Source organism: Epinephelus fuscoguttatus, linkage group LG22 (genome assembly GCF_011397635.1).
Source record: "Epinephelus fuscoguttatus linkage group LG22, E.fuscoguttatus.final_Chr_v1".
NCBI lineage: Eukaryota > Metazoa > Chordata > Actinopteri > Perciformes > Serranidae > Epinephelus > Epinephelus fuscoguttatus.
The window spans coordinates 3,254,062-3,263,903 of NC_064773.1; the positions used below are offsets into that span (position 1 = coordinate 3,254,062).

The window sequence follows — 9,842 nt, forward strand, 5'->3', positions numbered from 1 at the left end:
CGTCTTGTCCTCAGTGACAATCCAACAACTGCAATAGAAGATGGCAGAAGTAGCTCCAGCTCCAGCTCCAGCTCCCGCTCCAGCCGCCGCTGCGCCGCCCAAAGCGGCCAAACCAGCCAAGAAGAGGTCCACCGCACCCAAGAAGAGCAGCCTCAGCGTCAGCGAGCTGATCGTCAAAGCTGTGGCCGCATCCAAGGAGCGAGGCGGCGTGTCTACGGCCGCCCTGAAGAAGGCTCTGGCTGCCGGCGGCTACGATGTGGACAAGAACAAGGCCCGCATCAAGACCGCCATCAAGAGGCTGGTGGAGAAGGGGACCCTGGTTCAGGTCAAGGGGACCGGGCCTCCGGCTCCTTCAAGATGGCCAAGAAGGCAGACGCCCCCAAGGCCAAGAAGCCAGCGGCCAAGAAACCTGTTAAAGCCAAGAAGCCCGCAGCCGCCAAGAAGCCCGCAGCCAAGAAACCTGCAGCGGCCAAGAAGACTGCGCCAGCCAAGAAGGCAGCTTCCCCGAAGAAAGCCGCCAAGAAGTCCACCAAACCCGCAGCCGCCAAGAAAGCAGCCAAGAACGCCAAGAGCCCTGCAAAGCCCGCAAAGAAGCCTGCTAAGGCCCCCGCTAAACCCAAGGTGGCCAAGAAGCCATCGAAGAAACCTGCCGCCAAGAAGCCTGCCAAGAAAGCAGCACCCAAGAAGAAGTGAGCTGTCCTCACTCTCAACAAAGGCTCTTTAAGAGCCACCCACATCATCATTAAAGAGCAATGCTTTCTATTGTATTAGTAATATCTGCACACACACACTTGGGTTTAAAATGGACATTATGAAGACAAGCATAGTAATCATACACCAAATCACTGCCAAGCTTTCACTCAACAAAGCACGTAAAATGCTTCAAATAACAGCTGATCACACATCAAAGAGACAGATCATAAACCCTATCATATATCCCCTATGCTGGGCCGGCCACACATATTTTGCCTCCAGTCCAATTTCTCCTGATAACATCCTCTTGTCATTACTCTTCATCTCTTTTATCATCCATGCTACTGTAGGAGTTAACTTAACACATATTCAAAAGAAACAACTTCTTTCCTGTTCCACTAAATATGAGCAGCTACACTGGAAAGAAGTGGCAGCAGCTCCATCTTTTCTATCAGTAAGTGCATTGAAATCGCAACATAATAGATTAAACTCAACATTAACTCTATTTTCTCTCTTCTTTCTCCCCCAGCCACTCAGTGTCATGTTCACCAGCTTCAGGGACTGACCAATCCTGTGCGAGCAACAGCACAGTCTCATTTACATCGTGGCTGGAATTACACCCTTCTGCGTTCAGCGTCACTCGACTGTACAGAGCTGTGCAGCTGTGACTGTCTGAAACCACCGTCAGAAGCGAGGTCGAGAGGGGTCAAGCAGGGCTGCCCTCTTAATGCTGCTTTGTACATTTTGGCCATAAGCCCTTTAATCAATTCTGAAAGTTTAATCTCTGGTATATGTGTGGGTCACATGCCCAAGTTTACAGCAATTGCCTACGCCGATGACGTCACTGTTATTATAAAGAACCAACTGGAAATGGATGCTCTAACTAATCATTTAAATCTGTATGAACTAGCATCTGGTGCTAAGTTGAATCATAGTAAAACAGAGGGAGTTTGGATCGAGACGAGAGGATAAACCGAACATTAATGTTCAAATTAACCACGAAATAAAAATTTTGGCTATAACATTCTGTAGTAATGATTGTAGTGAAAGAAACTGGGAGCAAAAACTGACTGAAACCAAAGAAGTAGTTAAAAAAAAAAATGGAAAAACAAAAAAGGTAGCAGTTATAAAACCAGAATCAACATAATTAAAACTTTCATCCTGTCCAAACTCCTCTTTCAGGCTAACATCTTTCCTCCGTCAGAGAAAATGATTATGAAATTAAATAAACAGTGTGTTAATCTAGTGTGGGGTACAACCAGAGAGGTCACTAAAAGAGAAATAATGTATAAAGGTAAGGAATATGGGGGTTTGGGGGCTGTGGATCTGAGCATTAAATTATAGGTCGCTTTTGTTAGAAATGTGTCTGCTGCATTCCTCAGAAATGCTCTCTGGATAGGGAACAGATCACTGTGGAGAAAAAGGAGAGGGAGAGACAGAACTGGCCCATATTATAAATTATTATATGCTGATTATCTAATGGAACACCAACATTTAAATATTGATTGGTGTAGTTCATCCAGCAAACATATTTTTAATACAATTAATAATTATAAATATGGAGGCCTTATGAAATATAAACACATATCTGATAATTATAGCAATGAAGTGATAAATATATTAAAAAATAAAACCATGTCAGAGAGCATCAGAGACAGCAGATGGCTGACATCAGTGGGCAGACTCCCAGTGAGAGCAGTTGTTTCATGGAGTTGTTACGTCACCAAACATGGGTGCAGATCTGATGACAAGTTTGGGGGGGACACAATCAGTTGTGATTTTTTTTTAATTGCACGTGTGCAAATCATGCCCACAGAGCGCTTGAGATTGCCAGCATATTTCACGAATTCATAGAGGCTCATCACCATCACCAAGTCATTCAAAAGCACTACAAAGAGAATCATATGCTTACCTTTACTGTTTATTTCTCTTAAACAGCCAGTAGTACATGGAACCAGCCATCACCCTCCTTTTCACTGCTTCGCTGTTAGTTAATGCTACTTCTAGTTTCAGGGTCTCAGGCATGTTATGTCCACTCACGTTCTCATCTCTCGCCTCACGGATTCCCATTTCTCATCATCTTCCCTTTCTCCCAGTATATAGGACTACTGTATACATTTGTTCAATTTCAATCATGTAGGCTATTTGGAACTGGGGGAGGACAATTTGTGTTTTGCAGAATGTGGGGGGGGACATGCCCCCCCCATCCCCCCTGGGATCTGCACCCATGCCACCAAAATATGTCCAATGATCAACTGCTCCGAGCCTGAAACTCAAGAACATCTGCTAATGAACTGTTACAGAGCACAAGAGGTGTGGAGCATTTTAAAAGGCCTGGGTGTGAATTTTAAAATATGCTACAAATCTGTTATGTATGGACTTTTGGATGAGAAGATGCCCCCGAAACACAAAGAGTTGTTTCAAATGATCATCAGTGTAGTTTGTGTTAAAATATGGAAAACAAGATGTGCCATGACTCTACATCAGACTGTCATAGACAGCAACATGGTCGTGAGGCAGGTACTCACAGACCTCCGGAGGAGGAAAACAGTGGACAAATCTGTGCCTCCCCTGGCACATCCTGGATCTGTAACTCTGACTCAAGGACACTTCCCATCCTTTTGGTTGTATTGTTGTCATGTATTGTCTTATCTAATTTGTATGCTGATAAATTCTGTCTGTACTTGTGTTTGAAATTAAATGAAGTTTATTAAAAAAAAAAAAAAAAAATCAAAAGCGAAAGCAGTTATGTTCTGTTTTATATAAACTTTAAGATACTTTGATGAAGATAATTCAATAATTTGTTTATATCACTAATGTATTTTCTAGTCAGTATATTATGACTATTCTGTATCACATACATTTATAATAAACTGTAGTAGTTTTGTGAATGCAAACTAATCATTTGGTGAAAAATTGTGGTGTATTGTCATATGATATATAATATAATATAATATAATATAATATAATATAATAATGGCAGGAGAGGTAATATTCGTGTTCTGTATCACTTCTGAAAATTGGCATTAGTTTAAGCAGGCAGACGACAGTGAATGTGCTTGTGTAACTTTCACAGTGATGTACGGTACAGGGAGGTTCCATTCATTCTTATTAAGAAACAATAGTTTGGGTTTAGGCAATTTCTTATTTTTTTTTATACAACTTCTCCAGCCTTCGAAAACACCCTCACATGGCACAGCCGATGCTGGTGTACACAAAGCCTACAGCAAGGCTGTATAAATGTGGGTATATCAGTTTCTGCCTCTCCTAGTACTCCAGTGGGTCCTGCAATCTTCCAATATTTGGTTCGGACTAGTGACGGTGAAATCGAAGCTTCATGAAGCAGTGAACCACTTTGACACGACTGCTTCATGAATGACACACTGCTCGAAACATTTCACACAGTCAGAAGAGTGACATCTGCTGGCTGTACCTCAGAACTGCATTTAAGTGGAGGACCTGAACAGGCCTCAGGACTGCCTGTCACATACTGCTACGTATTTCAGTCTGTGGTGAGGTGTGCCGCTGCTGCACCAACTGGTTCTCCTTGTTCATATAGTCTTTGTAACATCAAGTATGTGGAGTTCCATCTGGTTTCAACTTCTTGAATCAGTTTGTGAACTGGCTTCTGCAGCTGAGTTTGCATCTCTGTGAGTTTCTCCTTTGCTTTTGTGCTTGTCCTAAAAAAAAGCGACAATTCTTCTGCCTCTTGTTCTGATGTCAGCCAGTGGAGGAGTTTGATCCAATACCTTCTTCACAATAAGACTGAAACTGTGGGCTAAACATGGAACATTTCTGACAGCCAACAGTTTGGCACAAAGGATCATATTGGATGCATTGTCTGTGATTAAACAGTGCACTTTCTCTCTCAAGCCCCACTCATTTATCTGCAGCTCCATGGCATCCTCAAATGTTCTACTGTGTGGACTGTATGAAATGTCCTACACCAAGCAAAACACTTGACCCCAAGATGGGCATCCATGCTCATGGAGGTCCACATGTCTGCAGTTGCTTACAGATGTGCTTTCTCCAGTTCCTGCTTTGCCTTCTCTTCAGCCTCTTATACCTTTTCTCCACCACAGCTTGTAAGGCCTGGTGAGTAGGCAACATGTAGGTTGGGTCCAGCTTCTGTACGAGTGCCCTCAAGCCTTTGTCCTCCACCACTTTAAATGGTTGAGTGTCAAGCACAGCCATGTCGACCAGTGCCTTGTCCAACTCAGCTTGCTGATCTTACAATGAAAGTATGCAAACATTATTTAAAAGTATACATTTCAGTTGTTTTTCAGTTTTACAGCTATATGTTGACATACATATAGCTATTCACTGTTTGAGCAGTGAATCAGAACCCTTTTTAAAGCCTTGACATATTGAAATGCCCAACCCCTTTGAAATTCCCGCGAAGCAGGGCAACACGCGATATAACGTAACAAGGCCTTTCTCACAGCAGTCACGTGATTGTGGACGTGCCGAATCAGGGATCGATACACTGTCTCAGAACACTTCGCTTCAAAAGATCGACACCGTGTCGAGCGAACTGGCTCGAGTGTAACATCAGTAGTTCGGACAGGTAACACTGTACCTCCGCAGTAACACCTGCAGTTACAATCTTGTGTTCTCTTGTTTACATGGCAGTGTTGCCTAGGCTGAGCAAACGTCCTCTTTTACCCGGACATGTCCACTTTTCACGTCCCGTCCGGGGCGTCCGGGGTTTTTATAAACTGATGATAATGTCCGGTTTTCCGTGTGTGTGTGTGTGTGTGCGTGCGGCACGGGCTGCATATTTCCGTCTGAACCTGAACCGAGCCCGACATTATTTAATGACCAAAGCACTGAGTTTGTGTCACACAGTGGTTACAGGCTATTTAACAGGCCGGGTGTGCGCCGTGGGTGCTCAGCTACGGAGAGGAGACCTCCGTGTTTGAGACGGGAGCGGGAGGCGGAGGTCCGACACTTCTAGCGAGAGGAGAAGGAGAAATATAACAAAATAAGATAAAATAGGAAAAACCTGTCTCCCTCTTTTATTTTATTTTCAGCGTTTAATCAACCTCTCTCCTCCCTGGAAGTCTCAGACCTCCAGCCGCTGATGGAGGTCCGAGGCTTCCAGAGAGGAGAGAGGTAGAAACAAACAGCCACTGTGTCTGTGTGTCTGTGTGTCTGTGTCTGTGTCTGTGTCTGTGTGTGTGTGTGTGTGTGTGTGTGTGTGTGTGTGTGTGTGTGTGTGTGTGTGTGTGTGTGTGTGTGTGTGTGTGTTTGTTATGTTCAGGTGTTGTCACGTAAATAACAGTGCCCAAGCAATAAACAGGACAGACAATAGGATTTTATTTATTTTTACACTACATTTTCACTGAAAGCTGACCGAATCTGACCCGAGCCCGAATACAATTTATAGCTACATTTTTGACCAAACCCGGCCCGACCTGTCGGGTACCGTCGGGCTCGGATCGCCACATTCTAGTGTGTGTATGTGTCCCCTATTGGGGCCTATCTGAATTTCTGTCTTTGAGAGATATTATTTTGTAATATAAGTGAATTTTCTATTCATACATATAAATTTTAAATATATTAAAATGGCATCTTTGAGTAAACTGCGAGTATCATTTAAGTAGGCTATGTCGTGGCCGGCCGAGTGTCCTCTTTTTTGGAAATCAAAATATGGTCACCCTAGTGTTGCCTAGATGACGCCACAGTTTGTTACCTGAGAAGAACACACAGATCATGTTAGTGAGTGCTTTAATTACCTTAATTGACCCCAAAACCAAAAATAATACATTACCTTGGGTTACAGGTTGAACATCCTGTGATACTGATGCCTGATCTGATAGTTCTGGGGTTTGAGCCGACCTAATTATGGCAGGTAACACCCAGGTAGGCATCCATGTTAATGTGTGTCCACATGTCAGACGTAAGGCTAACTGCAGCCACCTTCTGCACTTTAGCCTTCTCCTTAGCTGCGTCATATTTGGCCTCCGCCATGGCCTCTACAGTCTAAAGGGGGAAAAACAACAACAACAACAACGCTGAATTGTCAGATGAACAATGAAAGTACACCTTTGCTTTATGCATGCACCCATACACACCTGCCTTGTGGGAAGAACATAGGTAGGATCCAGTTTGGACACAAATGCTTCCCTATCATGGAGATTAGGCCTCATACAGCTCTTGTTTTCTGGCGGCTGGATAAAAGAAAATATATATAAATATAGTTTGTTACTTGACTTTTGTTTATTGTGCAAATGAAAGACAACATAATAAAATTGACAGTATACTTGTAATATTTTAATGACTTACCTTGTCTGGGAGCACCTCCAGTTCCCTCCTTATTCTCATGCAAGGCACGGAAGTGCTATTATATCCTTGGAACACAAACACCTCACCTTTTTCAATAAAAGAAGAAATAGTGAAAAATACAGTTCTCCATAAGCAGACTTAATGCATCTGTAATTATGTAATTAGCTTATGTTATGGGGAGTAATCAAATCAAAGTCTTCCCACACGGGGAAATCCTCCTCTTCCTCGCTGGCTCCATCATGGCAACTATCCTTCTCTCAACTGACCAAAACTGTCCTATCACAGCCACACATTTCTAATAGAGCCTGTGGGATTTATATTGCTGTCAAAACCTTGCGCCAAGAACTGAACCATGTGGTACAGCCTCCATACAGGCCAAAGAACAACAACAACAAATCATTTCGCCGAGCTATAGTTGTAAAATTTCTCCCACCTTTGTTGTTCTTGCCATGAAAAGTTTATTCTGCCGGTAAAACACGGAGCATCCTGGTAAACCGACATGTTGTGTTACATTCAAATGAGTCCGGACGTTTCTGTCGGAGTTTAGGACCCGGGGGAAGCATTACAGTTTGCGCACACAGCAGCCTGGAGCCTCCGAAGCACCGAAAGGTTAATTTGCTCCATGGATTCAACGTTCAGTTGCTTTGTGGGGTCATTTTTGGAAGTCACATGTCACACGTGGTGCCAAAATGGCAATTTTGGAGACCCCTATTAAAACCTCTCTAATTTTTTTCTACTTCACTTTATCAGAATCAACCTTTGCAGAGATAATGTTCACATATTGTTCTATGATCTGATAGAGTAGAGGGCATGTTGATGCCTTCAGGCCTGGAGCCTTAAACAAGAGACATCTGGGGAAGATTGGACAAGTAACATGGAAATTACATCTTCCTGTTTAATGGTGAATATCATCACCTAAATATTTTCTTGGAAAAGATGCAGCAGATGACCCGAAGTAAGACCAAAGTATGAAGCCTCACCTCTTCCAAATTCAACAAAGATGGCCTCTCCTTGTGCTGTTCACTAGGAGGGCCTATTGTAGAAAATATTATAGCCTATAATGATGAAATATATGAAATATGATAATTGATAATTAAAAATGAAATAATTGATATGTTGTCAGTGATATTAAAACATGTGTCATGAGCAGGAAGGAGGTCTTGAGGTGAGAGTGAGGTGGCTCTTAAAAGAGCCGTGGTTGTGTTGGAGGAGTGTAGTCGGGTGAGTTTAAGCCCTCTCGCCGCGGATCCTGCGGGCCAGCTGGATGTCTTTGGGCATGATGGTGACCCTCTTGGCGTGGATGGCGCACAGGTTGGTGTCCTCGAAGAGACCCACGAGGTAAGCCTCGCTGGACTCCTGCAGAGCCATGACGGCGGAGCTCTGGAAGCGCAGGTCGGTCTTGAAGTCCTGAGCGATCTCCCTGACCAGGCGCTGGAAGGGCAGCTTGCGGATGAGCAGCTCGGTGGACTTCTGGTAGCGGCGGATCTCTCTCAGAGCCACGGTACCGGGCCTGTAACGGTGAGGCTTCTTCACGCCGCCGGTGGCCGGGGCGCTCTTACGGGCAGCCTTGGTGGCCAGCTGCTTCCTGGGGGCTTTGCCTCCGGTGGACTTACGGGCCGTCTGCTTGGTTCTTGCCATGACTTCTTCTAACTTGTCTGGTCTCGACAAACATGCAGGAAACAGCGAGAGACACGCGGCTCTTAAACTGTGGGACCGGCTGTGACGTGCCTCTCGCTGCTTCACACCTCCGGCTCCTCATTGGTGTGCGGCTCTTCAACTGAGCTCAGCACCGCCTCCACCAGCGCCCCCCCGCCCCGCCTGAATGTGCGCCGCTTATTGGCCCAAAGTCGGTTGAAAAATGTGCGCCAAAGTGCAGAGTGCGCCGCCCTCTGCTGCTCTGCTGGAAGCCTCTTTCCTGGTTGGTGTGACAGCAGCCGTCCCGCACATATAAAGGAGGCTTTGTGCTGTCGGTGCAGCATTGTCTGTGAGTGTCAACTCCAGGAAAGATCGCAACATGTCTGGTCGCGGAAAACCACCGGTAAAGCCAGAGCCAAGGCGAAGACCTGCTCCTCGTGCCGGCCTTCAGTTCCCAGTCGGCCGTGTTCACAGGCTGCTGCGCAAAGGAAACTATGCGGAGCGTGTCGGTGCCGGAGCCCCGTGTACCTGGCGGCGGTGCTGGAGTATCTGACGGCTGAGATCCTGGAGCTGGCTGGAAACGCCGCCCGCGACAACAAGAAGACCAGGATCATCCCCCGTCACCTGCAGCTGGCTGTCCGCAACGACGAGGAGCTCAACAAGCTGCTGGGCAAAGTCACCATCGCTCAGGGCGGCGTGCTGCCCAACATCCAGGCTGTGCTGCTGCCCAAGAAGACCGACAAGGCTGCCAAGGCCAAGTAAACCTGCACACCCGCTCACCCGCTGGAAACCACACCCCAAAAAGGCTCTTTTAAGAGCCAAACACTCACCTCACAAAGACCTCCGTTCCTCCTACAATAACACAATTATTGCAACATTGCAGCAATCAAGTCAAAGCACAAACGGGAAACCTCAGTAAAACAATGACATTGCAAAGAAACATTCAAACTAGTGATATCACAAAACTACATATATATATATAAGAAGAAGAGGCAGAGTATAGATACAGCACCTGACTGATTAGAGGCAGTGAACTAACAATAGACAGGCTGAGTGCCAAGTTTGACATCACTGAATGCATCAAGTGTAGATATTACACATGACATTAGTCTTCATATGTGAGGTCTGCAGGCAGCACAGCTTGGACATCATGTGTTTAATGCATCTATAAATCTTTATGCACTTTACATCCGCCTACAATTGCTGTTCACTGTCTCAGTACCTGG

At 45.2% G+C, this 9,842-nt stretch overlaps 2 pseudogenes; both read left to right on the forward strand.

The window, feature by feature from the left end:
* LOC125882597 (histone H1-like) lies at nt 1-693 on the forward strand (annotated as a pseudogene).
* An 8,302-nt stretch (nt 694-8,995) lies between these two features.
* Nucleotides 8,996-9,410, forward strand: LOC125882604 (histone H2A, sperm-like; annotated as a pseudogene).
* Nucleotides 9,411-9,842: the final 432 nt, after the last annotated feature.